At 38.6% G+C, this 27,405-nt stretch overlaps 1 protein-coding gene across 16 annotated transcripts in view; it reads left to right on the top strand.

The window, feature by feature from the left end:
* The first annotated feature begins 15,593 nt into the window (after nucleotides 1-15,593).
* HUWE1 (HECT, UBA and WWE domain containing E3 ubiquitin protein ligase 1) overlaps nucleotides 15,594-27,405 on the top strand; it is a 157,602-nt gene continuing 145,790 nt past the window's right edge. For 10 of the 16 annotated variants that reach the window (XM_037033744.1, XM_037033754.1, XM_037033749.1 and 7 more), the window contains exons 1-3: nucleotides 15,594-15,688; nucleotides 15,889-15,987; nucleotides 21,789-21,918. The gene's annotated coding sequence lies outside the window, so the exon portion shown is untranslated. Of the gene's footprint in view, nucleotides 15,689-15,888; nucleotides 15,988-18,152; nucleotides 18,378-18,415; nucleotides 18,552-21,788; nucleotides 21,919-27,405 lie in introns of those variants that run through there. The other 6 variants (XM_037033757.1, XM_037033742.1, XM_037033747.1 and 3 more) reach the window with 4 other exon arrangements.

Here is a 27,405-nt window from a genome sequence, read left to right as displayed (position 1 = left end):
GCAATGTGGGATCCTAGGTTGGATCTTGAAACAGAAAAAAGAAAGCAAAAACCTGAATAAAGTCTGGTGTTTGGTTAATAGCAATGTACCAATGCTAATCTCTTAGTTTTGAAAATGAAGTTACACATTTATATGACAGGCAACTAGGTGACAGCTATGTCTTTGCAATTGTTCTGTAAATCTAAAATTATTCCAAAAATAAAAAGCTTGCTATAAAAGCAGTAACCAAGGCAAAAAGGCCATAATTCACAATGAGAATTAGAGTTATGACTATTTTTGTACCAAATAACAGCAACTTTCACAAAGCCTAAATGTTAAAAGGTACAGGGGACAAAGAGAAATGGACAATAGATTGAAATATGCTAAAAACAGGAGAAATTTAACTCATCTTTCTCATTCCAGGACAGATTAAATCAACAACAACAACAGCAAACCAGTGAGAATATAGGAAATCTAAACAAAAAAATTAGTATTAAGCCAAGGAGAAAAATCTCAGTAATTTCAAAAGTGTAACTAATACAATGTTTTCTGATCACAAGTGGATAAATCTAGAAATCAATATAAAATGGATCTTCCATCTGAATATGTTCAAAACTCTATCAAACAACTCTCAGGTCCAAGGGGAAACTCAAACCAAAGTTGAGTTGGCTGAGTTATAGGTTGGCTGAATTTCTAGCCAATAATAGTAATGAAAACACTACATATCAGAATCTGTGGCTACAGATAAAGTGGTCAGAGGAAAGTTCACAGCCTTAAAATACAGTAAAACTGAGGGCAAAAGAAAAAGTAAGTGCCTGACTCAAAAAATTAGAGAAAGGAAAACAAAATAAATGTAAGGGGGATAGAAGGAAAGAATTAACAAAGAGAAAAAATCAAATAAAGGACTTAGAAAACAGATAAGAGTAGAACTAATAAATACATGAGCCAATTCTGTGGAAAAAATTATATGACATTAAATACCATAATCAAGAAAAGGAGAAAGCACAACTATACAAATTTGGAAATGAAAAGTTGGACATAGCCATAGTATGTGGACATTTTAAACAGCATAAAAGACTTCCTCATACAACTCTATGCAAATTGTTTTAAAAACCCAGAAGTGGAAAAATCCTAGGAAAATATAATATTCCGATATACTTTAAAATTTTTTATTTATTTAAACATTTTAAATCCTCACACCAGGTTATGTATATTGATTTTAGAAAGAGAAGGAGGGAGGGAAGGAGGAGAGGGAGAGAGAGAGAAACACCAATTTGTTGTTATGCTTATTTATGCATTCATTGGTTGATTCTTGTATTTTCCCTGACCAGGGAGGGGATCGAACTCACGAAGTTGTATCCAGATGATGCTCTAACCAACTGAGCTATCTGCCCAGAGCTGGGAAGTCCTCTTCCCAATACTACTGAAAGGGTAATTTCTGTACAGATGGGAATGCTAGAAAGTAAAACATCACATAACTAAAAAATATGGTCAAAGGGGAAGAACCAAGAAAAGGGCTCGCTCTCCTCCCCAGGGTTTGCTTTCTTCAGTGGCCAGTTTTATAACCTTATTCATGCCTGGAACAAACTAGAACACAGTAATACATAGAAATGTGTGTTCCAGTGCCCAGTAGAAAGAGTGGAACTCTGGTTTCACTCTGGTTTCCCAGTAGAGTGGAACTCTACTGGTTTCATCCCATGAACATCTTTTAAGAGTCTAGCCTGATTACTGTGACCATCGGGGAGGGAGAAAACTTTAGAGCTGCGTCAAACCTGTTATTGGTGAGGGTGGTTTGTTTGTTTGTTTGCTATATTTGTATTTTGTGGGCTTTTGGGGAGAGCAGATGGCAAAAGACATCAAGTCCAAATGCAAGACAGAGGATAAAAGAGAGCTTAAAACAGCTTGCAAACTGGTAGCCTGCTGAAGAAATCCAGTCCACAGATGTGTTTGATTTGCCTCATAAGAATTTTAAAAATATTTTTAAAATTACTTGTCAGCATACAATTGGTAAAGTTCACATAAAAACCCAGATTTTATGGTTTCTCTGGATAAGTTGGTAGATTCTGGATTTGTGGATGTGCATTTCTGCATGGCAAAATCAGCTGGACAGAGTAGCCACTCCTTCTTTTGTGGAGGGGCACAGTCCCCACTTAGGCTTTTGTGTGATGCACCTAGCCCCTGTCTACATTTGAGTTTGTGATCTCTGAATTAAATTGACCAACATTAGAGACTATTACCTAAAAGCAATCCAAATCATCCATCTCCATGAGTGTTTAATCATGCCAGAGCAAGTATTTGGCAATGTGGACAGAGCCAGAGAGGTGTGTGCCAAAAATCTGACCATCCATCAAGAGGGAAGGGATGAGAAGACATCTGTCTATGTAATGAGGATGCAGAAATTGCTATGAAAAGCAAGAGAAAAGAGGGCCACAGCCCAAAGTGTGGAGGGGCGGGCTAGGCTGGAGCAGGTGACAGCAGGAGTCAATTACAGCCAAGTGTTGCTAAGGCAACTCAGACTTCATGAACTGCCTGGAGGGCCTCTGGCCTTCTCACTACTAAGGCAGCTGATTTAGAAGGCCAGAACTCTGAGGTCAGGGAAGCTTATGAGAAAAAAGACAAGGTTACAGAAGCATTGTACTGGTGTAGGGTGTAAGTCTTGGTAACAGAGGCAGAAGGAGCCACATGTTACACAAAGCTACTGGTGGCCATTCAAAAGGCCTCTTGAGAACCATTACATCTCCCTCCTTAAGGGCACTTCTTTCCAAACTGTAGGTCATAACTCATTGGTGGGCCATGATGTCCTACCAATTAATTTAGTAGGACAAAATTGGCATTTTCTAAATTGAAAAAAAGAATATGAGTTTTAAAAACTAGAGTGCATTACATACAGTAAATGCTATTTTGTGAAACATTGGCTGCAGAATGTGTACGTGTGCGTGTGCACAGTTGCATGTGTACTGAGTTGTGATGTCAAATGTGTTTCTTACTATGTGAATTGTGCTCATAATGTTTGAAAGCCCCTGTCACAGGCTACAGAGTCAGCCAGTCACTGTGACAAGCTGACTGGATGTGCCAAATTTGGCATATCTAGCGGACTTTTTTTTTCTCTTTTGTGTTTGCTGTTGTGAGCAAGAATGGCAGATGTAGGCCAATTATAACCATCTAAGGAGGAGTCTCTGGTGTCAGAAAAAAACACAGGTAGTGTTGGGCTAGCTGGGAAACAGGTTTTGGGGTGTGGCTTCTCAGGAAAGGCACAATGCCACCTGACTGCTTGAGACTCTACCCCCCTGGGAGTGGTAGCACTGTGGGTGAGTGTGCAAGTGAAGCCAGAGAGCTTGCTCCACAGTGCTGAACCCAAATTCTGTTCTTGTCTGGAATTTTCCAGGGTTTCTAGGAGCAATATCATTCTCATCATTTTTTGTCTGGCTTATACTGTTGGTACCCTACCCAACAACCATCCTTAACTTTCTTCCTCCCTGATAGAGCCCCCATTTTTGTTGATATTTAGGGTGACCTTGTGCATCACAGGAGTTGGTATTCTCAAATGAAGACCTACAAAATATGAGCCCCCAATTTTTATTACATCAAAAACATAGCAATTACTCATTCAACTCAATATAAAATTTTATAAATGTTTAATCTCAATTTTTGCACTTGGTCATGGACTGGCAACCAACAGTTGCTAGACTAGCATCAGTCCAGGGACCACACTGTAAGTGACACTGGTCTGAGCTAACTAATCATGGTAATTCCATTTCCCTTGCCAAATGGTTGATTTAGGCATGGCCAAGAGACATGATTTCTGGCCATTTACGTAAGAGAGGATATCTACTTGGGCACTTGGGGAAAGTTTCTCCTGTTTTCATTGAGGACACATGACATTTTGTTACAGCCTCTTGATGTTATTATATGACCATGCAATGCCTGAGTTGCTGTGGCCATCTTGGAATCAGAAGGTGAAGGACCAACAGGCTGAGGACAGTGGAACAGGATGGAGGGAAACTGGGTTCTTAATCATATTGCTAAGCTACTGAATTACCTATTTCTGAATCCCTCTGTATCTGAGATAATAAAGTAGCCTTATTGGTCCAGCTAGATCCACTTTGTTTTGGCTTTGCTGTTATTTGCAACTGAAAAAATTGCTGATTGATGTACCTTGCAGGCCATGACAGAGTTAACTAGTTTGGGTACAGAGGTCTATCTATCTATACTTATGCTATTTTATAGAGAGCTTAGAACTCCCAGAAAAAAATTGTAAGGAAACAAATGGTTAAACAAAGCTGCAGTTGTCATTCTAATTCTACCATCATTTTTTATATTTAATATACAATAAATTTGACTTTTGTGTGCATAGTACCATGAATTTTAACACATGAATAGACTTGTGTAACCACCACCACTATCAGGATGTACAACAGTTCAATCACCTCATAAAATGTCATCATGCTATTTGCTTTGAAATCACATCCTCTCCCTACTAAGTACTGATCTATTCTCTGTTACTATATTTATATTCTTTCAAAAATGTCATATAAACAGAAGCATGTAATATGTAATATTTTAATATCATCTTCTTTCACTCAGTGTAATGCCTTTGAGACTCATCCAAGTTGTTGCATGTTCATTGCTTTTTATTGCTGAGTAGTATTCCACTGGATGGGAATATCAGAGGTTGTCTATCCACTCATCCCTAAGGAATATTTGGGTTGTTTCCAGGTTTTGGTGCTTATGAATAGAGCACCTTAGACTTTTATGTACAAGTCTTGTGTGAACATAAGTTTTTACTTCTCCAGAGGATATAACTAGGATTGGGATTGCCGGGTCTCATGGTAAGTGTACATTTAACTTTGTAAGAATTTGCCTAACTTTCCCAGGATGGCTTTATCATTTTGCATTTCTACTAGCAATATAGAGTTACAGATATTTTCCTATATTTTCTTCTAAAAATCTTATAATTTTATGCTTTACATTTAGACCTACAATCCATTGGGAGTTAATTATTATATAAGGTGTGAGGTTTTGGTCAAGGTTTATTTCTCATATGTGAATGTCCAATTACTCCAATACTATTTATCATTTCTCCATTAAATTCTTTGCACTTTTGTCAAAAATCAATTGAACATATTTGTGTGGGTTTATTTCTACATTCTCTATTCTGTTGCATTGGTCTATATCTATATATTTTTGCTAATTCCATCCTGTCTTAATTAATGTAGCTATCTATATAGAAAGTATTGAAATCAGGTGGTGTGATTGCTCCAGCTTTATTAATCTTTTCAAAATCACTTTGGTTATTCTACTTCTTTTGCCTTTACATATACTTTTATTTATTTTTTAAAGATTTCATTTGTTGCCCTGGCTGGTGTAGCTCAGTGGATTGAGCGCGGGCCTGCAAACCACACAATCGCGGTTGGATTCCCAGTCAGGGCACATGCCTGGGTTGCAGGCCAGTTCCCAGCAGGGGACTCACAAGAGGCAACCATACATTGATATTTCTCTCCTTCTCTCCTTCCCTTCTCCTCTAAAGATAAATAAATAAAATCTTAAAAAAAAAGATTTCATTTGTTTATTTTTAGAGAGAGGGGAAGAGAGGGAGAGAAACATCAATGTGAGGTTGCCTCTCACGGGCCCCCCACTGGGGAACTGGCCTGCAACCCAGGCATGTGCCCTGACTGGGAATCGAACCAGCAACCCTCTGCTTTGCAGTCTGGCGCTCAGTCCACTGAGCCACACACTCAGGGCTCCATATACATGGTAGAGTCAACTCATCTGTATCTACAAAAAAAATCTTGCCAAAATATTGATAGGAACTCCATTAGCTCCATAGTTCAATTTAGGGAAAACTGATATCTTTGATATATTGAGTGGTCCAGTTCATAAACATGGTTATTTCTCTGGTTATGTTTAGTATTTGGAGATTTCTTTAATCAGCATTTTGTAGTTTTCAACGCACAGATTCTGTATGTTTTGTTGGATTTTCTACCTAAGTATTTCATTTGTTGGAGCTATTATAAATAGTATTGTTCATTGCTGGTATATAAAAATGTGATTGATTTCTGAGTGTTGACCTTGTATTCTGCAATCTTGCTAAATTCATTTATTAGTTTTATTAGTTCTAGGAGTGTGTGTGTGTGTGTGTGTGTGTGTATTATTTGGAAATGTCTGTGTAGACAATCATATTATCTGTGAATGAGAACAGTATTATTCCTCCCTTCTCCCTTCCTCTACTCTCCCTCTCTAACTGCCTAGAGTTGAGATGCTTAATTTGCATGAAATGTAAGAATGGAGGATACATATATTTGTTATAGGTCATCTTAAAATTATTCAAGTTGTTTAGAGATAATTCTTTTTAAAAGCTGATAAAACATTATATGAAGATAATGTGATCATGTACTATTAAATGATAAAACAATAATAACATTTTAAATAATAAATATTACAGCCCTGGCTGGTGTGGCTCAGTGGATAGACTGCCAGCCTGCAAACCAAAGTGTCACTGGTTTGATTCCCAGTCAGGACACATGCTTGGGTTGCGGCGAGGTCCCTGGTGGGGGGTAATTGGGAGACAGCCACACATTGATGATATTTCTTTCCCTCTCTTTCTCCCTCCCTTCCCCTCTCTATAAATACATACATACATACATACATACATACATACATACATATTACAAAATACCATTACCTCTTATGTGCCAGGGACTATTCTAATAATTGTACATAAATGAACTTACCTAGTAATCAGAACCCTATGATGTGGGTACTATTATCCTCGTGTTGTAGATGCAGAAATTGTAAATAGCAGAGCTGGATCCAAACACAGGTAGTCTGGCTCCAGAGTTTGCACTCTATAGCCATTACAAACTAGAATGGAAGATTCTAGAAATGGACTCCAAAATATCTGGGAGATATAGTATTTGATAAATGGGCCCTTTCAAATGCATGAGTAAAATATCAAATGTTCAATAATTACATAATAACAATGGATGGCTACTGGGAAAAATTAAAGTTGGAAACCTATATTTGTACTGTACATCAAAATAAAACTCACATGGCAAGTATTTAAAGGTAGGAATTAAAACCATAAAAGTACAAAGAGAGACCACAGAGAAAGAGTTTTATAATCTTGAGGTAGGGAAAGCTTTTCAAAGTACAGCACATAAGCCAGCTATTATAAATCAATGATCAGTAATTTGATCGTATAAAATATTTTAAATTTGTGTATTATAAGAAACAAATTGGCAATGTTAAAAGGTAAATAACAAACTGAGAAAAATATTGGGACAGGTAGACAAAGAGTTAGTATCCACTAACAAAGAGTTAGTATCCATATAAAAAGAATTATTCCAAATCATAAGAAAATACTAAACCCTATGATTCTCCTATGGGATGGACTCACATGAACAAGTATAAAGGACACATGGACAATAACTAAGGTGGGGGTGGAAATGGGAGGGAGGTGAGGAGCACTGGGGGGGCAGGGCTGGGAATATAAGACAGAAAACTGTACTTGAACAAGAATTAAATAAAAATAAAAATTAAAAAAAATACTAAACCCAATAAAAACATGAGCAAGCAATGCAAACAGGCAAATATTTGAAAAAGAAAAAACAAAAGGTACTCAACGAAAGATCAAAAACACAAAAATGAAAGCAATGAAATATTGCTTTGAAATAGATTAGAAAAAAAAATGAGTGAAAATACACACCTTTGGCAAGGGTCTGGGGGGGGGAAACACTCTCATACTCTGGTACTAATAATATAAATTTGTATAATTTCTTTCAGAGGACAAGTTGGCCACATCTATCTCATTGTAAAATGCGCACACTCATTGTAGCAATTTCATTTCCAGGCATCTCTCTTACAGAAGTACATACATATGCAAAGAAAGCTATTTATAAGGATGTTTGTTTCTCCCACTCTATAATAATGAAAACTTAGTAATAATCAAAAGGATCATCCACAGCATGCAACTAATTAAAAATCAGGTAAGTCATAATCTATTGTTACCTTATCCACTTATTTCTGAGGATTCTCGCAGGATTTCTTATAGCTGATTGTTACTGTTACTTAAATCAGCATAACTTTGTAATCTGTAAAGTGGGCATAATTGTAATACTTGCCTTATAAGGTTGTTTATTCATTCATTCATTCATTCATTCAAAAAGTATTTATTGAACAAGTACAATTGCCAGACACTGTGCAAGGTATTGGGGTACAGATATAAACAAAACAGACATGGTCTGGCTCTTGAGGAACTCATTATCCAGTGCGGGGTGTGTGGGGTGTGCGTCCTGGGAGGGCAGACAGTAATCACACAACTGTACAATTGCTTTGGGTGCCTAGGGAGTAAAGTAGCAGAGTATGATGGAAGTGTATTATAGCGTGCCCTGATTCAATTTGTGGGGAAGCAGGAAAGGCTTCCCTGAAGTGATATTTGATTTTTTAAAAGATAATGATGCCCTGGCTGGTGTCCCTCAGTGGATTGAGCATGAGCCTGTGAACCACACGATTCCGGTTCGATTCCCAGTCAGGGCACATGCCTGGGTTGCAGGCCAGTTCCCAGCAGGGGACTCATGAGAGGCAACCATATATTGATACTTCTCTCCTTCTCTCCTTCCCTTCCTCTCTAAAGATAAATAAAATCTTTAAAAAAGAGATAATGATAAGCCAGGTACTTTGTATAAATGCAGCTCCAGAGATTAGTGAAAAAGAATAAGGTAGATGTATATACACTGACATAGAAAGAATGTCAAGAGAACATTAAGTCAGTAAAGCAAGTTGTAAAACATTTATATCATGATCCCCCCTTTTAATAGCTTAAAATCTGTATTATAATACATATATATCAATGTATAGATAGAAAAAGGTCTAAAGAATATATACCACACTAACAGTTGTTAACTCTATTTGAATAATTTATAAATTTGTCTGGCATTTTGTAATCAGAATACACACACACATATATAAGCATGAACATTAGGAATATTAGTATCATTCAAAGCAAAAAGTTTTAAATAAGATAAAGAGACACTCATAAAAGACACCAGCTACCAAGAATATCTTGTCATAAACATATAAACAAAAATATTCCATTAAAATATATTTAAAAATTAGAATAGCTGATAAGTTGTGCTTTGTAAACTAAGTTTTTTTAAAGTCTATGCAACCCTTGCAAAATGTGATCATGTACTCAGTTACAAAAGGAAGTACAATACATCTTCAATAATAGAAATAAAAAAGTCACATTATTGAACCACAGTGCAATACAACTATCTTCTAACCACAAAAGCAGCCAAAAAGAAGTTAGTCACTTCAAAAATCAAATAACACTGTTAAGTAACTCAAGGTCAAAGAAGAAATCAAAACCAAAATTTTAGACTAGAAATCAATGAGAATAAAAGCACTACATACTAAGGTTAAACAGAAAGAAATTTATAACTTTAAATGCTTTTAGAAATAAGTAAGAAAGAATGAAAATGAATAAACCACTTAACATAAGCCATTACAAAGAAAACAGCAAAGCAAAGATAACTAGAAGAAGATGCAATAAATATAAAGGTTGAAAGTGCTAATTTATTAAAGTAGAGAATAGAAAAATTGTACAATAGGGTAACACATCTGAAGAGCAGTTCTTTGAAAATATCGACAAAGAAACCTCTATAGTGTAGTTAAAATAGAAAGGGAGAGATGCATCAAAACTATAAGACGCTTTGATGGATGGATAGATAGATAAATGATAGCTATGTGATAAAGCAAATATAAAAGAACATTAATGGTAAAATCTATGTTGTGGGTATGTAGGTCTTCACTATAAAATTTCTTAAACTTTACTGTATGTTTGAAAATATTTGTAATAAAATAAATAAAAGTCGATTACAATCCAGAAAATCAGTTTGAGAAACATTACAGTCCAAGCTTTATTAAAACCAGGAAAAGGACAAAGATGCTCATTGTTGTCTCTACTCTTTAACATTTTTCTAGAAATTCAATAAAACACAATATGTCAAGTAAATGTATATAGACAGAAATTACAAATATAATAAAAGAGGAGAAATCATTATTTGCAGATGATATCATTATCCACCTGGAAAACCAAAGAGAGTAGAAAAATTATTAGAACTCTTAAAGAAGGTAAGTGGAGTGGCCAGTTACAAAATGATGTTTCACTACACACACAAAATATAAAGGGTTACTTCTAAACAGGCATGGTAGTAAGGGGAAGGATGGTGAAAGGCATCTTTTATGTTTTGCTCTGATTACAGTACTTCTGTGAGATTTAAATGTTTTACAACCAAAATGATTCGTGTAGTTGTTTGCAAAGGGGAAAATGAATTAATGGTAGACAGAATCCTAAAATATCCACTCCCCTCCTACCCAATTTCCCACCCTAATTTCCAGACCGTGTTTGTGATGAGATACCGTGCCTGAAATTGTTACATTATGTAGCAAAGTGGATTTTGCAGGTGTAATTAAAGTTCCCCTTAAAATAGGGAGATTACTCTGGATTATTCCCATGGCCTTTCTCTAATCACACAAATCTTTTAAAACCAGAGTTTTTCAGGCTAGTGCAAAAAGAAAAGTCAGAGAAATTCCAAGCATAAGAGGGATTCAGCGTGTCACTCCTGACCTGAAGATGGAAGGGGACACATGAGGAAAAATGTGGGTGGCCTCTAGAAGCTGGGAACATAGGGATCTCAGTCTTACAAGAGCAAGGAACTGAATTCTGACAACAACCTGAAGGAACCCAGAAGTGGATTCTTCCCAGAGTCTCCAGATAAAAGCCAAGTCCCTTAGAGGAGCACTGTAAGATCCTCAACAGAGAACTCAGCCAAGCCCACCAGGACTTCTGACCTATCGAATGGTGAGCCAATGACGTGTTGTTGTAAACTGCTAAATTTGTGGTACTTTATAATGGAACAATAGAAAACAAATACAGATGCTCCTCTATTTACAGTGGGGTTATATCTGATAAACATAAACTGAAAATATCATTAAGTTAAAATGCATTTAATACACCTAATCTAATAAATGTCATAGTTTATCGTAGCCTACCTTAAGTGTGCTCACAACACAATACTCACAAAGTGCTGGCAACATGGTACATTGTAGAGTGTCTGTTGTTATTCTTGTGATCATGTGGCTGACTGGGAGCGGAGGCTCCATGTTGCTACACAGCATCACTGGAGAGTATTGTACTCTGCCTGGGAGAAGATCAAAATTCAAAGTTCAAAGTATGGTTTCTACTAATTGTGTATTGCTTTGCACAACCTTAAAGTTGAAAAATCACAAGTTGAATCATTGTAAGTAAGGAATCATCTGTATAAAATACATTATTTTAGCAAAACAATGAGATATGATGCCTATCAAATTTTCAAAGGTTCAACCCCATCAATGACCCAGTCATGCAGGTGAATAGGGAACTGACATACCCATACACCCATGGAAATGGAAATGGGTGATATCTTCAAAATGCATTGGGCAAGCCCTGGCTGGTGTAGCTCAGTGGATTGAGCGCGGGCCTGAGAACCACACGATCGCGGTTCAATTCCAGGTCAGGGCACATGCCTGGGTTGTAGGCCAGTTCCCGGCGGGGGGACACACCAGAGGCAACCACACATTGATATTTCTCTCTCTCCTTCCTTTCCCCTCTAAAGATAAATAAATAAGTAAAATCTTTAAAAATTTTCATCTGAAAGAAAATGCACAAGAATAGTCCAGAAATTTGTGAGAAAAAAAGACAGAAGTGCTTACCCTAGCAGATATGAAGTAATAATTTAAAGCTCAAGTGCTTAAAAAACTGCGGGATTGGTGCTGGTATGAATATTAGGACTACTGAACTGAAGATTTGCAAAATATTTAGTGCCCTACAAAAATACAAAAGTAATTAGTATTACAATGACATTCAACTATTAACCATAACATTGCTAGAATTTTTAATGGCTTAGAAAAATGCTTACCAAAAGTAACTTCAGAAAATAAATAGCTAAAGATAAACAATTCGAAAATGTTACAAGAAAATACAGAACAATGTCTCTAATCTTGTTGTAGAAAGGCCTTGTTATGCAAAATTCAAACTGCAAAAGCCATAAAGAAATGACTGATAAATTTGAATACATCAACATTTAAAATATCTATACCCAAAAGACCCCATAAGCAAAATTTAAGAATAAGTCTGCAAAAAAATTGCCCACACATATAACAAAGATTTATTTCCAGACTACAGAATCCAATAATAAGAAGCCAAACAGTCTAATTGGAAAATGAATGAAAGATATAAGCAGGCAAGTCATGAAACCACATGAGCAAAGAGCCAACAAACACATGAAAATATTCCTTAACCTCACTAAAAATCAGAAATGCAAAGAATGAGACAACATTTTCACCCATAACATTGGCAAAACACTCAACTGACTGGTTAATACCCAGTAGGGATAAAAATTTGGGAAAATGGTTATTCTTATTCATTGCTGCTGGTGGGGTATGATGAGTCTTCCTACATGGAAATTTGGCATTACATGTTAAAATTTCAAGATGTGCTGTCTTTGGCCCATTTATCTCACTTCTCCGTATCTACCTTACATAAAAATTTTAGCAAATGCAGAAAAGGCATATACAAAGATTTTCACTGCAGCATTGCTTTGAAAAAGATTTTATTTATTTATTTTTAGAGAGGGGAAGGGAGGGAGAAAGAGAGGGAGAGAAACATCTACGTGTGAGAGAAAACATCCATCAGTTGCCTCTTGCACACCTTCAACCCCTCACAGACGGGCCTGGCCCAAAACCCAGGCACGTGCCCTACAGGAAGTCACACTGGTCAGGGCTGCAGCATAGTTAGTAGTAAAATTTTTTAAAAAGCACTGAAAACAATATGTATTTGATCAATAGGTGAATATATCACTCTATCAGTAGTTAACTATAGTACACACATTCGATGGACTGCTACTATTCAGTACATAAAATGAATGAGATTTACACAACTGACATGGAAAGATCTTCAAGCTGTAGCACGTGAATTAAGCAGTGAACAGAACAATACATAAATAGGATGGCATTTATATTTTTAAAAGTAAAAAACACAAAATGAAGCTATGTATTTTCATATGTATACAGTAATGTAAGAGGGACTTGAAATTTATCTGTCTTGTGTTTTGTAATAATGTATTGATTCATGTGTAATTAAGAAAACATTTTTAAATAAAAACAAACAAAAAGCTAATTGCCTGTTAAAGATGTATTCATATTGCCATTAAAACCATGCTAACAGTGACCAGAAGGGAGAGGGGAGGGAATTCCAGGGGAAAAGGGGAAGGGTTTAGAGGAACAACTATAAAGGGCACATGGACAAAAGCTAAGGAGGCTGGAAGTGGGAGGGAGGTGGGGAGCACTGGGGGGTGGGCTGGAATGGGAGTAAAAGACAGGAAACTGTACTTGAACAACAATTAAAACAAATTTTTTTCAAAATGAAAAAAAATCATGTTATAGACAAATACTTGATGAGATGACAATATCCACTAGGTTATTAAATAATAACATGCTATGATGATACTTTTATTTAGAACTATGACTACATACAGGGTCCAACACAAATAATGCCCAATTTTATTATAAAATACAAGATAATAAGCATGTAATTCTGTAACATAACAACATCACACTCAAGCACACTATATGACATTGTAGGTGAAATGCTCAAATTAAAACCATAAATGATTACATCCATATTATTACCCTCCCAACTACACTGAAGCAGGTGTGACTTCTTCTAGACTTGGTACATAATGCATAGAAAAATGTTGGAAGTACATAAAACCCAAAGATTAATGGTGGTCCTTTCTAGGTGGTGAGATAACATTTTTTTTTGCTTTTAGTATTTTGGGTTTTTTAAAAAATATTTTATTTATTTATCTTTAGAGGGGAAGGGGAGGAGAGAGGAAGAGAAACCTCAATGTATGGTTGCTTCTCGTGCATACCCTGCTGGGAACTGGCCTGCAACCCAGGCATGTGCCCTGACTGGGAATCGAACCGCAATCGTCTGGTTCGTAGGCCGGCGCTCAATCCACTGAGATACACCAGCCAGAGTGCTTTTGGTATTTTGTTTATGCTTGCATATATTTTCTGAATATTCCATAATAAGAAAAATAGAAACAACATGGAGTTTAGGTTGGAATTCAGACTGTAAAAGAAGTGTAGTTGGCAAGAGGACTAAAGGCTGCTGAAAACTGAAATTAAAAGTAGGGTTGCGGGGTATGTGGGGTTTTAGAATATGGAGTTGGGGAACTAGACTTTATGGGGCCTAGGAATCAACAGTAGGAACATAGGGGTTAAAATTAATAGTAGAGACTATGGACTTTTAGAATGAATGCAGGTGCTGTGAGAAATGGAAATTATAACTAAAGGCCTTGTTAAACTAAAAGTTTTAAAAAATAACTATAATAGCAATATTGGTGAAAGCATGGGAATATCCAAATAAACTGGAATTCTCAGATATTTCTGGTAGGACTGTATATTGTTATAACTGTTCTGGGGAGCCTGTGACCTTTTGGCCCTAGCTCTTCCATTTCTACATATTTCTCCTTGAGAGAAATCTTAGAAAGATGTAGTTACTTAGTTATATCAATTTTTGTGTCTATATTTCTTATAATAAAAAAGACCTAAGCATGGAGTTCTTGGTTAAATAAATAATTAGCATTGCAATGCAATGACATTCACCCGTTAATAATAACATTGTAAGAATATTTAGTGGGTCAATCTATCTTAAAGGGGCTTCCCTAAAGATGAGATTATACACAAAATTCTATGTGTAAGTATATGTTTGGCCAGCAGTGGATCCATTCATCAGATTCTCAATTTGGGGCATGAGCCATTGTTTTGGAAGGTTAGAATTAGAACTGGAGGGTAAAATAACAGTTGTATTTCCTCTATGACTCAAGAGTACTTTGGATAGTGCTTTTGTCTTTATACTTTAAAATATTGAGTTAATACATGCTTTTGTTTACAATTCAAACCTTAGTATCTGAAGTTGCAAGTCAAAGCTCCCGTCTCCTTTCACTCTGCAATCTCATTGTGCACCCTAGATGAAGCACAGTTAATAGTTAGGGGTATGTCCTACCAGATCCATTTTATTCCTATGCATTCACAGGTCTTTATCAATCGTACTGCATCCCAAATAATACCAAGGTGAAAAAGATTGTTTATTTAGGGCTTACTATGTGCCTGAAGTAAGTGTACTAAGGCTTTGCCTTTGTGAACTCACTGTGGTCAGCGCCCAAGTTGTCTCCTGCCCTCCATATACACCGTGAACCCGCTTGCCCTCTTGCCCCCCCCCCCATTATTCACAAGGTAGCTGGAAAGATTGTTAATTTTTAAACGTAAATCAAATCTCATTACCCTTCAGTGTCTTCCATTGTGCCTGGAATGAAATCTCAATTCCTTAGAGACCCTACAATCAACAATCCTTTATAGTTGAGTTTGCTGGACCCGGAGCAGCTCAGGCGCGGTCGGGGGTTAGGGACCCAGCTTCACCCGGTAGGGAGGACCTCCCCAGGGGCAGGGGCGGGGCTTCTCGACACGGAGGTGGAGCCTCAGACCAAGTGTTAGGAGAGCCGGAGGGGGGAGGCTTTCAGCGGAGGACGAGCGAGGGGAGCGGGGCTGAAGCAGGGCCCCGGACCTGGTACGCTCCTGTGAGCCCCACGGAGCTATTGCCGCCGAGGTGAGCGTCTTCTCCCCCGGGTTGGGGGGTGGGCTCTGCTCGCACGGCCATCGTGGGCTCCTCGCTGGGTTAGTTCCCACGGGACCCCGTGCGGAGGCACGGAGGTGGCGGCATTGGGGAGCCTGCGGGAGAGGCTGGTGAAGGGGCCCGGCGGCCTGCCCCAGTACTCCCTCCACCCCGCCTTCTCTCCCCTCCCCCAGGCCTCGGTCGGCGCCAGCGGAGAGCTAGCCGCATCTTCTGGGGCAGCGGGACAGCGGCCGGCAGCGCGGCGAGACAGCGGCCGACAGTGGGGATGCGAGGTACCGGCATTAGCCGTGGCCAAGTGGCTCTAGAGAGGGAGTACAGGCTGGGCCTTCGGCGTTTCTCTCACGGGTTCGAGGAAGGCGGCCTCTGGGGAGGGGGAAGGTGAGGGGCGGGAGGGCAGGCTTCGCGGGTAACTACTAGGCATTGTATGTGTATGTTTTGGGATCTAAATGGTACTATAACACGCAAATACATATTCATTTCGGCAAATTGCTTTTTAAAAACTTAATATGCCTTGTAGATCTTCCTATATCAAGGAATCTCTATTTGTCTTATGTACAAACAGCTGCATTGTATGATTGTACTACAGTTTATTTAACCATTTCCGGATCGATGTACATTAGCTTGTTTCCCTTTTGGGGGAAGGGGGCTATTACAAGCAATGCTATAATGAATGGATTCGTATATGTTTCATCCACATGTACGAGTATTTCTGTAGGAGCAATTCTTAGAAGAGTAGTCGCTGGGTCAAAGTGTGTCTGCATTTTCATAGATTTGTCCAAATTGCCATCCCAAAAGGCTATGTTAATTTACAGTATCCAATGTTGTGTGAGTGCCCATTTTTCTACAATTGTGCCAACACAAATTATTATCAATCTTTGTAATTTTGACCAATTTAAAGGGCAAAAAATGGTATGTCATTGTTTTCCTTTGCATTTCCCTGATTACTACCGAAGTTGAACCTATTCTTTATTTGCCGGATTACAAAAGTAAATAGGCAAATATCAAGTCTTCCTATCTATAAGCAATAAGCATTTTTAAAATGTAATACTAGAGAAAGCCTCATTCGCAAGAGCAATAAAAACAAATAAAAATACCTAGAAGTAAACTACAAAACTTTATTGAGGAATATAATAAAAGAACGTTTGCGTACACGAAGAAGGAATACATGCTTCTGGATAAGAAGGCTCAATTTTGTAGCGATGTGCATTTTCCCTATGTTGCTTTATACAGTTAATGCAATTTCAATAAATATACCAAGTTTTTGGAACTTAATATGATTCTAAAGTTCATCTGGAAAAAAAGGATGGCTAAGAATAACGAAGAAAATATCTTATAAGTCAAAGTCGGGGTATTTATACTACCAGATATTAAAATGTACTCTAAAGGAATAGTATTTAAATTACAATGGACAGAACAATATATCAGAATAGAAAAGCCCACAATTAGAGCCACATTGTATCCCAAGATTTATTGGAGAAACATTGTTGCCTAGACGTGGGAAACTGCCATATTAAAACCTACAAGCATGCACATTGCCCCCCCCTCCCCAGGAAGCTTCAATTTTCCTTTGAGAGCAGACTCCTTTGTTTGGAGAAAACCACTTTATTGGATCTGTTAGTGATAACAAGGTACGAACTCAAGAGTTAAAATTAGTGGCTTAGTAGCTAGAACTAACGATGTGACCCTTTAGTTAGATTAAGATGGATTCAGGTTAGCCTGCAGTGCGGCGAGGGAAGGAGTCTCGATATTATCGGTCTTTAAAAAATTTTTCCCTGACCTAATGGGCAGAAATGTTATGTCATTGTTTTCATTTGCATTTTCGTGTTTATTGTGAGATTGAACGTCTTTTATGTGTTGATCCAGGATGATATGTGATTCCTGGAAGCAGGTAACAATGGGGGACCCATTGCTTCTCTCTCAGAATGGAGTTTGGCTAATTAGTACAGCTCTACCCAGAAGCGTGAGCATAAACAGGTTGACTTTTTAAATTTTCCTCAAGCACTAAGGCTCTAGACACCTTAGATCGGGGGCGGAGGCAGTTTTCAGGACATGGCCGAGATTTGGCGCTGAGCTGTGTCATCGCGAGGTTTGGCAGCCAGCACCGCAGTGGGTCGGAAACCTCGTGGTAGGCGAGATCCCTGCAGGACAGGAGGTTCCTCCCTTCCCCCGAAAAACTCCCAGTCATTTTCATGAAGTCCAGCCTCTCTCCTTTTTAGGAGCGTGAACTCGGTCTCGCGAGATCCCGTGTTTCCGAAAGGCGAGGCGCGGGCGGCATCCTGCGGTGATTTCGAAGGTCTCTCTGAGACCAAAACGTAATATCGCGATAGTTATCATGGCGCATGCGGGAGCAAGTGGCGGCAGATTGACTCCGCCCCTCGACGCTTCGTGGGGTTGTGCGTCATTTGCTTTTTGCTTCTTGTAGGTTGAGAGCAGAGCCTTACTTCGGCTTTGGTGGGAGGAGGGGTCTGGGAAGGGCTGGGCTCTGGCTTTTTCCCGTCCGGTAGAGGTTCTCGCGGGATCGTGCAGAGGCAGCTGCCGTTCGGCTACGGACTGCAGCAGCGTTGGAGGCAACGGCAGCGTCTTCGGCTCGTGCAGATCTTAGCCGATGAGTTCTCGCGGGAGTGGGGTTACGTCCTCGTGGGATCCGTTGGCGGTGGCGGAGGTAGCTTGGGGGTGGGGGGGGCAGTGACTAGGGTCGGTCCGCTTGCTTGTTAAGATGGCGGCGGAAGCTGATGTCTGTCCGGCCAGGACCCGACACTAAGGTGTTGGCTGTCCGCTTTTATGACGCTTCTCAGATACCCGACGTTATGGAGGTGACCATTGTCGGGACCCCGAGGTATTGATAAATCAGACCTGAGGCCAAGACCACCCCGGCTCTAGTTAGGATGAGCCGACACCATTTCCCGGGCCTTAGCCGCGTGTGGGCCCGCCTTTGCCCCACCAGTCTACGCCTCCGTTGTCGCCGCCGCAGTGGGCGGGTTGGGAAGGGTGGGGGGGTGGGAGTCCTGGAGTTCGAGAGGTGTGGGTTGGGGGTTAGATTAGGTGGCAAGGGAGAGGAGTACTAACCTGCAACAACTGGTTCCTTCTCCCACTACCTTTTTGCTGGCTCGCCTCCTTTCTCCGCCCCTGCGGCCGATCAAATCAATCACCTAGTTTTTCTTGAGATAGACTATACTTCCCCAGCTCCCATGCTCTTTGATTAAGGGGTCAAGCTTTTTGCTTCTGACGTATTCCTCCCACTTCTCCCCTAATTCTGTGGTCCCATTGAATCTTCTTTATCTCTGAGGGTATTTAAGAGAGGGAGGCAAAGCTTTTCCGTATCATCTCTTGCCCAGCTCTCCTAAGGAAGAGCTTAGCCCAAGGCCACTATCCTGTCCGGTTTCCCTCTTCCATTGGTTCTCTTGACGCAGGCGTTGAATAGAATCTTTCCTTTTCCCTTCATTTACTCCATCTTTATGGATGGAGCCATCGTAGCCTTTCATTTTCTCAGGTCTTCACGCTTTATGACCCTGATCGAAGCACAGGGCACACTGATTTCTCCAACTCTGCGTGCTGTTCAACCACTCAGGCAGAACAGTGAATGGGTTGGTGGTTGGATGATTGCAGTCTTCATGACCTCTTCATTCTAGGGGCCATTAGTCTTCTTCATAACAACACCCCCCCCCAAAAAAAACAACTAAAAAGCTGTACAGGGTAACCCTCCGGTAAACCAAATTTTTGTCTTTCCACCAAACTCCCCTCCATCCCCCCCTCCCACAAACTTGGGAACCGCCCCTTTTCCCTGCCTTGTTCTGAGATCCTGTGGTCTGTGGAAATCTGTCCTTGCTTCTGACTGTCTCTTACACGTTATTCACTTCTTAATCCTTGCCCCTCATACTCTTTTTCCAGGAGCTGAATTCCCTAGAGAGAAGGTACTGTACTGTCAGGCTCCACTATGTTCCCCCTCCCCCATGTGCTACAAAATAAAATAACTTTTATAGATTATCTCCTGCCTCTCAATCATTGCCATGTTCTACTTCTTTTCTGCTCCTCATTTCATCATTACTACAGGTAATTAATTGCCTGTCATTTCTTTTTTTAGATTACATGTTAAACATCATTTTATCCTGATGTTGTCAGACTGAGGAGACACCAACATTCCCCAGTCAAGGGGATGCAGCCTAGTATTGTGGAAATACTGTGTGCTTTGGGTTCATGTTAACTTTGTGGCCTTGGGCAAATTACTTTTCAGATTCTTGGTTTTTTCATTTGGATAATGGAGATATAGCACTTGTTGTTGCTAGAATTGGACATTTTGGAAAGTTCTTGGCTTATGGTAGCCACACAGTAAATTGTTACTATTCCTTGGTGTAAAAATACATTGTCAGATGCATTTGAGTCATGTGGTAGTTTTATGATGTAGGAAAGGAGGAGATTTTGTTCCTTTAACTGTAATTTTTTCATGCTAGTCCTATCATTTTTGTGTTTTTTCCCCTCTTCATAGGCCATACTATCTGCAATGGTTCGTAAAGTTTGGATGTAATTCCCACCTGTGTTAACCTCTAGTCAAGGAATGCTAGAGCAAAATTATTATCTTGGAATAACACAAGCCATAATGTTCCTCTCAAATACAGCCCCCTGGGTGTTCTGTCTTTTAGTAGGGGTGCCTCATCCCTTCCCTCTTCCCACTTACACCTTCAAAGGCAGTCTGTCTTATCAGTCATCCTAGATGGAATTTGGTGCATTCCTTTTCACAGTGATAAAGGGAACTTCTGCTAGCTAGTTTTCAGGCGTTCATAGTGATTACCCCCTACCTTCTTTGGTCTCTCAGTGTAGGGATCTGCTATTTGGTCTTACTTGAAAAGAATAATTTATATCCGAGTGAGTTTAGGAAGGTGGTTTGAGATACCAGGCTTCTTTTGCAAAGGGAACTACTAAGTAGAAGTGACTTGGTTCAATGTGGAGGTAGTTTTCCTACTGTTATATTTTGATTAGACCAATATTAAAGTGAATGCTTTTTTCTAATTATCTTTGTGGGTTATGGGGTTTGAAACAGAAATGTGATGGAGAAAAGTTTACCTACGAGTAAAAATTTACCATGGGTAATCACCAGTCAGTAATTAACTATATGTATATGTGAACACTGGTTTTGAGCTTCTTAAAAATATTTTATTTATTTTTAGAGAGAGGGGAAGGAAAGAAGAAAGAGTGGGAGAGAAACATCAATGTGTGGTTGCCTTTCATGTGTCCCCTGCTGGGGACCTGGCCTGCAATCCAGGCATGTGCCCTGACTGGGAATCCAACTGGTGACCCTTTGCTTCACAGGCCTGTGCTCAATCCACTGAGCCACACCAGCCAGGGTGGTTTTGAGCTTTAAAATTTATTCCATTTTAAGTACTTTGGAGGTAATAGAACTTTCCTCTTTTTTTCACTGGAGGTCAGGGGATCACTTTGTTTTAAGATACTGCTTTGGTGTTTTTTAGAGCGGGTCAGCAATGATCAGAACTTAACCTTAATTTGACTCTTGTCATTTAGAACTAGAACAAATCTGGGAATGACAATCTAGGTGTGGCCTAAAAGGTTTAATTTATTCTAGGTAGATCTCTGAGAAGAGAGGAAGAAGTGGAAATACCAGTTGAAAACTTTTGTTCAGTGGCAAAGTTCAACCTGAGTTTCTAGGGTGTTTATAATTCATCTCCCAGTGTGGCCAAAATGAATGTATAAAGGTGAAAATGTTTTATGTGTGCAAGTTTTTTTTTTCGCCAAAAATAATAAATTAAACTTTGCCATGGAATCAATTTATAGTGAGGATAAAAATTGTTTATAGAGTACTCACTATCCCCCATAATTTCATTTGTGTTGAGAACTGAGTTGAGCTTTCAGAGGGTGTTGTCAGATTAGAATTGTTTTAGCTGTTCTTTCTGAATTCTTTTCAGCGCTCAAAGCAGGTCGTGAAAAATGCAAATTGCTACATGAGGGCGATTGCTTAAGAAATAATAACTATGATTATGTTTGAACATTGATATAATAATAGTTAACTCCCCTACACCCTAATAAATGTTTGTGTATCTCCCCCCACACACCTTTTTTTTAGGGACTTCAGCAGTCTGACCTGTAATACTCCAGAGGAACCAGCAGACCAACTTGGTCAGGAAGGTTCAGAAAGCTGTTGGAGCAGTGTTGGTATTTCCCACCAGGATGAGTATGATTGGCTGTGATTTTAGGTTAGTTTTTCTAAATCTTTGTGGGTAGTATTTGCATTTTACTTCCCGGAATGGAGATGTTGGGGGGGGGTATTTTCATTCTGTAATTGAGTTACTCTGGTTTCTAACACTGATCTGAAGTGGCACTAGTTGGTTCTTATATTTAAGTGGAGTTTATTACTGAATTAAACTCTTTGAATGAATTCTGACTACATAATTTTTTAATTCACCTTAAGCATCATTCAAAAAATAAAATTGCAAGATAAGTCTAACCAGTTTTGTTTTAAAGGGCTATGAAAAACTTCAAACATACACAAATTGGGTGGCATAATGATCCCCCTGTGTACCTATTACCTGCTTTTAACATTTACCAACTTGTAGCTATTCTATTTCATCTATAGTTCTACCCACTGCCCCCCATTTTGAAATAAACCCCTATGATCACATATTTATTTGCAAAAATATGTATCTCTAAAAGATAAGGACTCCATAGACATAACCTAAAAAAAATCACAACTCAAAAAAGTAATTTTTTTTAAATAACAAATAAGAAGCTAGTATTCAAATTTTACAGTGAATTAGGATCCAAAGAAAATCTATTTTAAAGTATTGGTATGTTTCTAACTCTATTTTAATCTGCAGGTTCTCTCCCTTTTGCTTTTTTCTTCTGATTTATTTGTTGAAAAACTTGTCCTATAGTTTTCCCCACATTCCGTGATTATATCCCAGTCATGGTATCTAAATTAACCCATTCTTGCTAAGTTAAAGACCCTGGACGACCCCATTATAATGGAACAATGGCAGTAATCTCCTGTATCCCAGTTGGAGTTGATACTGCTGGCCTAGGCACTACCCCAAAATAACTAGTCATGGATTCTTTTTTTCTGTGGCAGAGTCTGATTTAATTGATACCTGACTTCAGTTCCATGTCTTGGCCCTGCTTACTGCTCCACATGAAAAGTAGGCCTCCTTGTGGAAGAAGCTAATGTTTCCTAGATAATGAACTGATTGTGCCTTTGGGGTTTTTCATCATGGTTTCAATTTCCTTAGGTGGTTTAGTTATTTTTATACTATGTCATAATATTGCTTTTTATTCTTTTGATGTTGGTATCTCAGCCACTCTGACCTATAACTTCTTGGCTAATGAGATTTAGTGATGAATTCCTCTGGTTGTGATATACTTTTTGAAATGGCAAAAAACTAAACAGTTTTTGAGAGCATCCACTTACATCCTTATTCAGCTGTTTTGCACAACTGTAGTTTTCCTGTTGTTATTTTTAATTTTATTTCTTCTGGAAATGATGCCCACCCCCTCCAGCATAAAGTCCTTTAAACCGTTCATTTCTCTCCTTGTGTAGCATTGGCCATCCTGGGATCTACTGTATGTCTTTTCTACAGTCAAAACCTGAGAACAGAAAGCTGGACACAGACTCCAGCCAGCTTTTGACTTAGCACACATGGGGGCAGAGCAAGGCCATTTGTGCCTACCTATAAAATGAGAGTGATTACAAATTGTAGGGGTACAGAGAATCTAGATGTCATGAATGAAAAGTTTTGGAGGTAGTAGAAATATTACTGTAAATCCAGTGCAATGGACCATGAGTTCAGAATTTTGGGGTCTTTGTTCATTAGTGGAGAAATCAGATTACTAGTTGAAAGTAGACTAAGTATTAAAGAAGTGATTTCTTGGAAAATAACAGAGAAGTCCATTCATTTAACAACAAAATTTCGAGTACATTGGATATAGTGATTAGATATTTACCCCTGTTCTGAGTTTTCTGTTGTTAGGAAGTTTGAACAGGTCACTTCTAATCTGAAGTTTATGAAACCAGGACAACTGTAGATTTTTGGGACAGTTTTGCACATAGTAGGCATTTTATTATTTATATTGTTTCCAGAGTTCTTAACAGCTATGGGTTTACAATATTATTGCATTCTTTCTTTTGTTGTATCTTTTAGATTATGGGCTCTAAAGTGTTACTGAAATGCCAGACTTGGTTGCTCTGAAAATATGTGCTCTTTACATTCCATGTTACCTCCCTTGCAGTGAGATTAAGATGCTAAAATCTGATGTGTAGCTGTAACCTTATTAGGCTGCTCTACAGTGATCTCACCATCTGTAAGGTTGATAGTCACAAGCACTTGGGTTCTGAGTGTTTTGCTGTATTGTTCTCTAACTCATTTTCTCAATGACTGGTTACCAGATGTTTATATGTTAATGTCAGGGATAATTCAGCTCTGAAGATTCTTTGGAAGCCCTCTCATTTGATGTGTCATAGTGGTTGGGTTGCTAAAACTTGATGTACTTGTTGACCAGCTTGGTCTTCTGGTTATAGCAGTGCTTTCAGATAGCGAAGGAGTGGCTCTCTGAGTAAAGCAGGTACAGGTTGTGTTTAGGCTGTTAGCCTGAGCATTTTAAGTTTTTAGTTCCCTAAAAATGTTTTTAAGCATTTGGTTTTTAACATTACAGTGGTGACATGAATTGATCCCAGAATGTGATTTTACAGAAAGTTGAAATTTGTGTTAGCTTCTTATGAATGTATCATTAAATGGAGATTGGTATTATAGATTGATTCAGTCTGGATTGCTGGTTGGACTAGATGAATGTGAAAATTCTTTTTCAACCTTGAGATTCTGATTGTGTAATCTTAGATGTTGAGAAAAAAGTTATTTTACCTTTTCAGTAATTGTTAGGTAGAAACTAAAAGGCACTAGGATTAAGGAAATGCAAATGGTGGACTAATGTTTTAGTATAATCATTTAGATTTTAAAGATTGAAAAGTGCGAACTTGCTGCCATGAATTTATGTACCATCTTTTGCATTCTCTGGGTTTAAAGCCCTTAAAATTAGATACTAGAGATAATTGCTCTGGAAATACTTGGGTGTATTGTATTTGGTGGCTGCTATATTTTGGCACAGTTTTGGAAGGTTGCTTTAATGCTGTTATTATTTGCTGTGATTATTTTCTTACTTGCCTGTCTTTATAGTGAGGCATATTTCTCCTGGTGTTTGCTTTTTTGGTTTTTACTTCCATTACTGATTATTATTCTGCCAATTGACTTTTTGTAGGTAGAAGTACCTTTTAGCATAGTGCTTAAGAACACTAGTCAGACTCCCTAGGTACAAATTCTGGCTCCATTTCTTACCAGTTATATCATGTTGTGTGATTTATTTAACTTCTGTGCCACAGTTCTTAATTTTGAAAATGGTAAACTTGCTTCATAGGGTTTTCAAGAAGTTTAGCTGAGTTAATGCATATAAAATGCTTAGAACAGTGTTTCTGAAACTTTAGGTAACATCAGAATCACCTAGAGGCTCGCTAAAACACAGATTGCTTGGCTCCACCCCCAGATTTTCTCATTCTATAAGGTGGGGGCTGAGAATTTGCATTTCCAACAATTTCCCAGGAGATGCTGTTTTTGTTGATCAAGGGAACTACTGGAATAGAACAATGTATGGCATAGAATGTTAACTGCTTTTTTTTCCCTGGGCTACTTTCTCAGTCTCTGAGTAAAAATACTTGACTCTTAAGTGCTATTTAGTACTGCCTTCATCTAGAAGCAGTTTTGAAATCTTTTGTTAAAGTGGTTTTCAAAAAATGGCACCCAGATCAGTATCAGCAGTATCACCTTGAAATTTATCATAAATTCAGATTCTTGGGTTGTACTCCTATCTGTATTTTATTTTATTCTTTGTAAAGATTTTTATTTATTTATTTTTAGAGGGGAAAGGAGGGGGAGAGAGAGAGAGAGAGAGAGAGAGGGAGAGCAACATCAGTCTGTGGTTGCCTCTCATGCGTCCCCCACTGGGGACCTGGCTGGCAACCCAGGCATGTGCCCTGACTGGGAATCGAACCTGCGACCCCTTGATTTGCAGGCCAGAGCTCAAGCCACTGAGCCACACCAGCCAGGGCACTGTCTGTATTTTAAAAGTATGTCTTGGACTAATTGGGGTGCCTTAGACTTTTTAACAGCTTTATTGAGATATAATTCACATACCATACAGTTTACCCATTTAAAGTATACATTGGAGTTTAGTTGTTCACAGTTGTACAACCATTACCATATTAATTTTAGGACATTTTCATCACCCCTCAAAGAAACTCAGTACCCATTAGTAGTCACTTCTCTCTCCCAACCTGCAGTGCTGGGAACCACTAATCTACTTTATGTCTCTATAGATTTGTCTATTCTACAAATGGAATCATGCTGTATGTAAGAAGCTTTAAAGTGATTAAAATGCTTTTCTTTTATTGCAAAAAGTGGAATACAGATATGGAAAACCACCCCAAAACAGTTTATACTTTAATAAATAATTTTAAGGTGAACACTTTTGTACCCACTACCCAAATCAAGAAATAAAACTTCCTGTCACCTTAGAAATCCTTCATATGCCCATCCCAGTCACAGCGTCCTCCCTCCCTTGGAAAGTGTCTGCCATTCTGACATAATAATCACTTCGCAATCTATTACGGTTTTATTATCCAAGTGTGCATCCCTGGATAGTCTGGTATATTTTGTCCATGTTTTTTAAAAGATTTTATTTTAGAGATGGGAAGAGAGGGAGAAAAACATCAAAGTGTGGTTGTTTCTCATGTGCCCCCTACTGGGGACCTGGCCCCCAACCCAAGCCTGTGCCCTGACTGAGAATTAAACCAACGACCTTTTGGTTCACAGGCCGGCACTCAGTCCACTGAGCCACACCAGCTAGGGCTGTTTTCTCCATCTTTTAAAATTTTATTTGTCTTATAAATATCTATAGCTTCCTTTTTTTGCTTTTCTTTTTTCTATACTGTATCTGAAGAACTCAGGCCATTTGACCTGTAGTTGCCCAAAGACTGAATTTTTCTGGTTGCATACTGAATATAGTTCAGCATGTTCCTCTGTCCTCTGTATTTTCTGCAGATGGACAGCTGGATCCGGAGGCTTTATAAATTCAGGTTCATTCCCTTTGGCGAGAATATTGGCAACGCTGTGTTCATTCACAATATTCATTAGGTTGTAATGATGTTGTGAATATACTTTGTATGCTAACAGCCATTGCTGTCCAAAGCTTAGATCCATTAATTCATTGAAAGTGTCAAAATGTTGATGTTCTAACTCCATCACTTTGTTTTCATATATTAGGTGGAATAATTTTATAAGGTTACTCAATGATACAATTTGTATAAAAAGGGCAGGAAAATGCTTGATTTTTAATTTTTTCCGGTCACTATTTCTATCACTTTCAGCAACTAACCTAACCTATAAATTGCTTCTTGTGGGGAAAATAATTTATTTGTTGGGGTTATTGGGATTAAATGAGAAAATTAAAAGTGTTAATATACTATAGGTAGTTAGTAGATGGTAATTTCTTTACACAGTATTTTGCTTAATGCTTCCAACAATTCATAGATGGGCAGTTATGGTGGTGAAGTGATGGCCAGTTAGCAAAGCGTGTCTGGACCCTTCAGGTCTGTGTTGGGTTTATCAGTAGTGGGAAGGAATGGGGTTTGTTCTTTGGTCATT

Source organism: Sturnira hondurensis, unplaced genomic scaffold (genome assembly GCF_014824575.4).
Source record: "Sturnira hondurensis isolate 20B ecotype Veracruz unplaced genomic scaffold, ASM1482457v3 Scaffold0021781, whole genome shotgun sequence".
Classification (NCBI taxonomy): Eukaryota; Metazoa; Chordata; class Mammalia; order Chiroptera; family Phyllostomidae; genus Sturnira; species Sturnira hondurensis.
The sequence above is the reverse complement of the archived record's forward strand: the minus strand, read 5'-3'. Positions and strand labels throughout refer to the sequence as shown.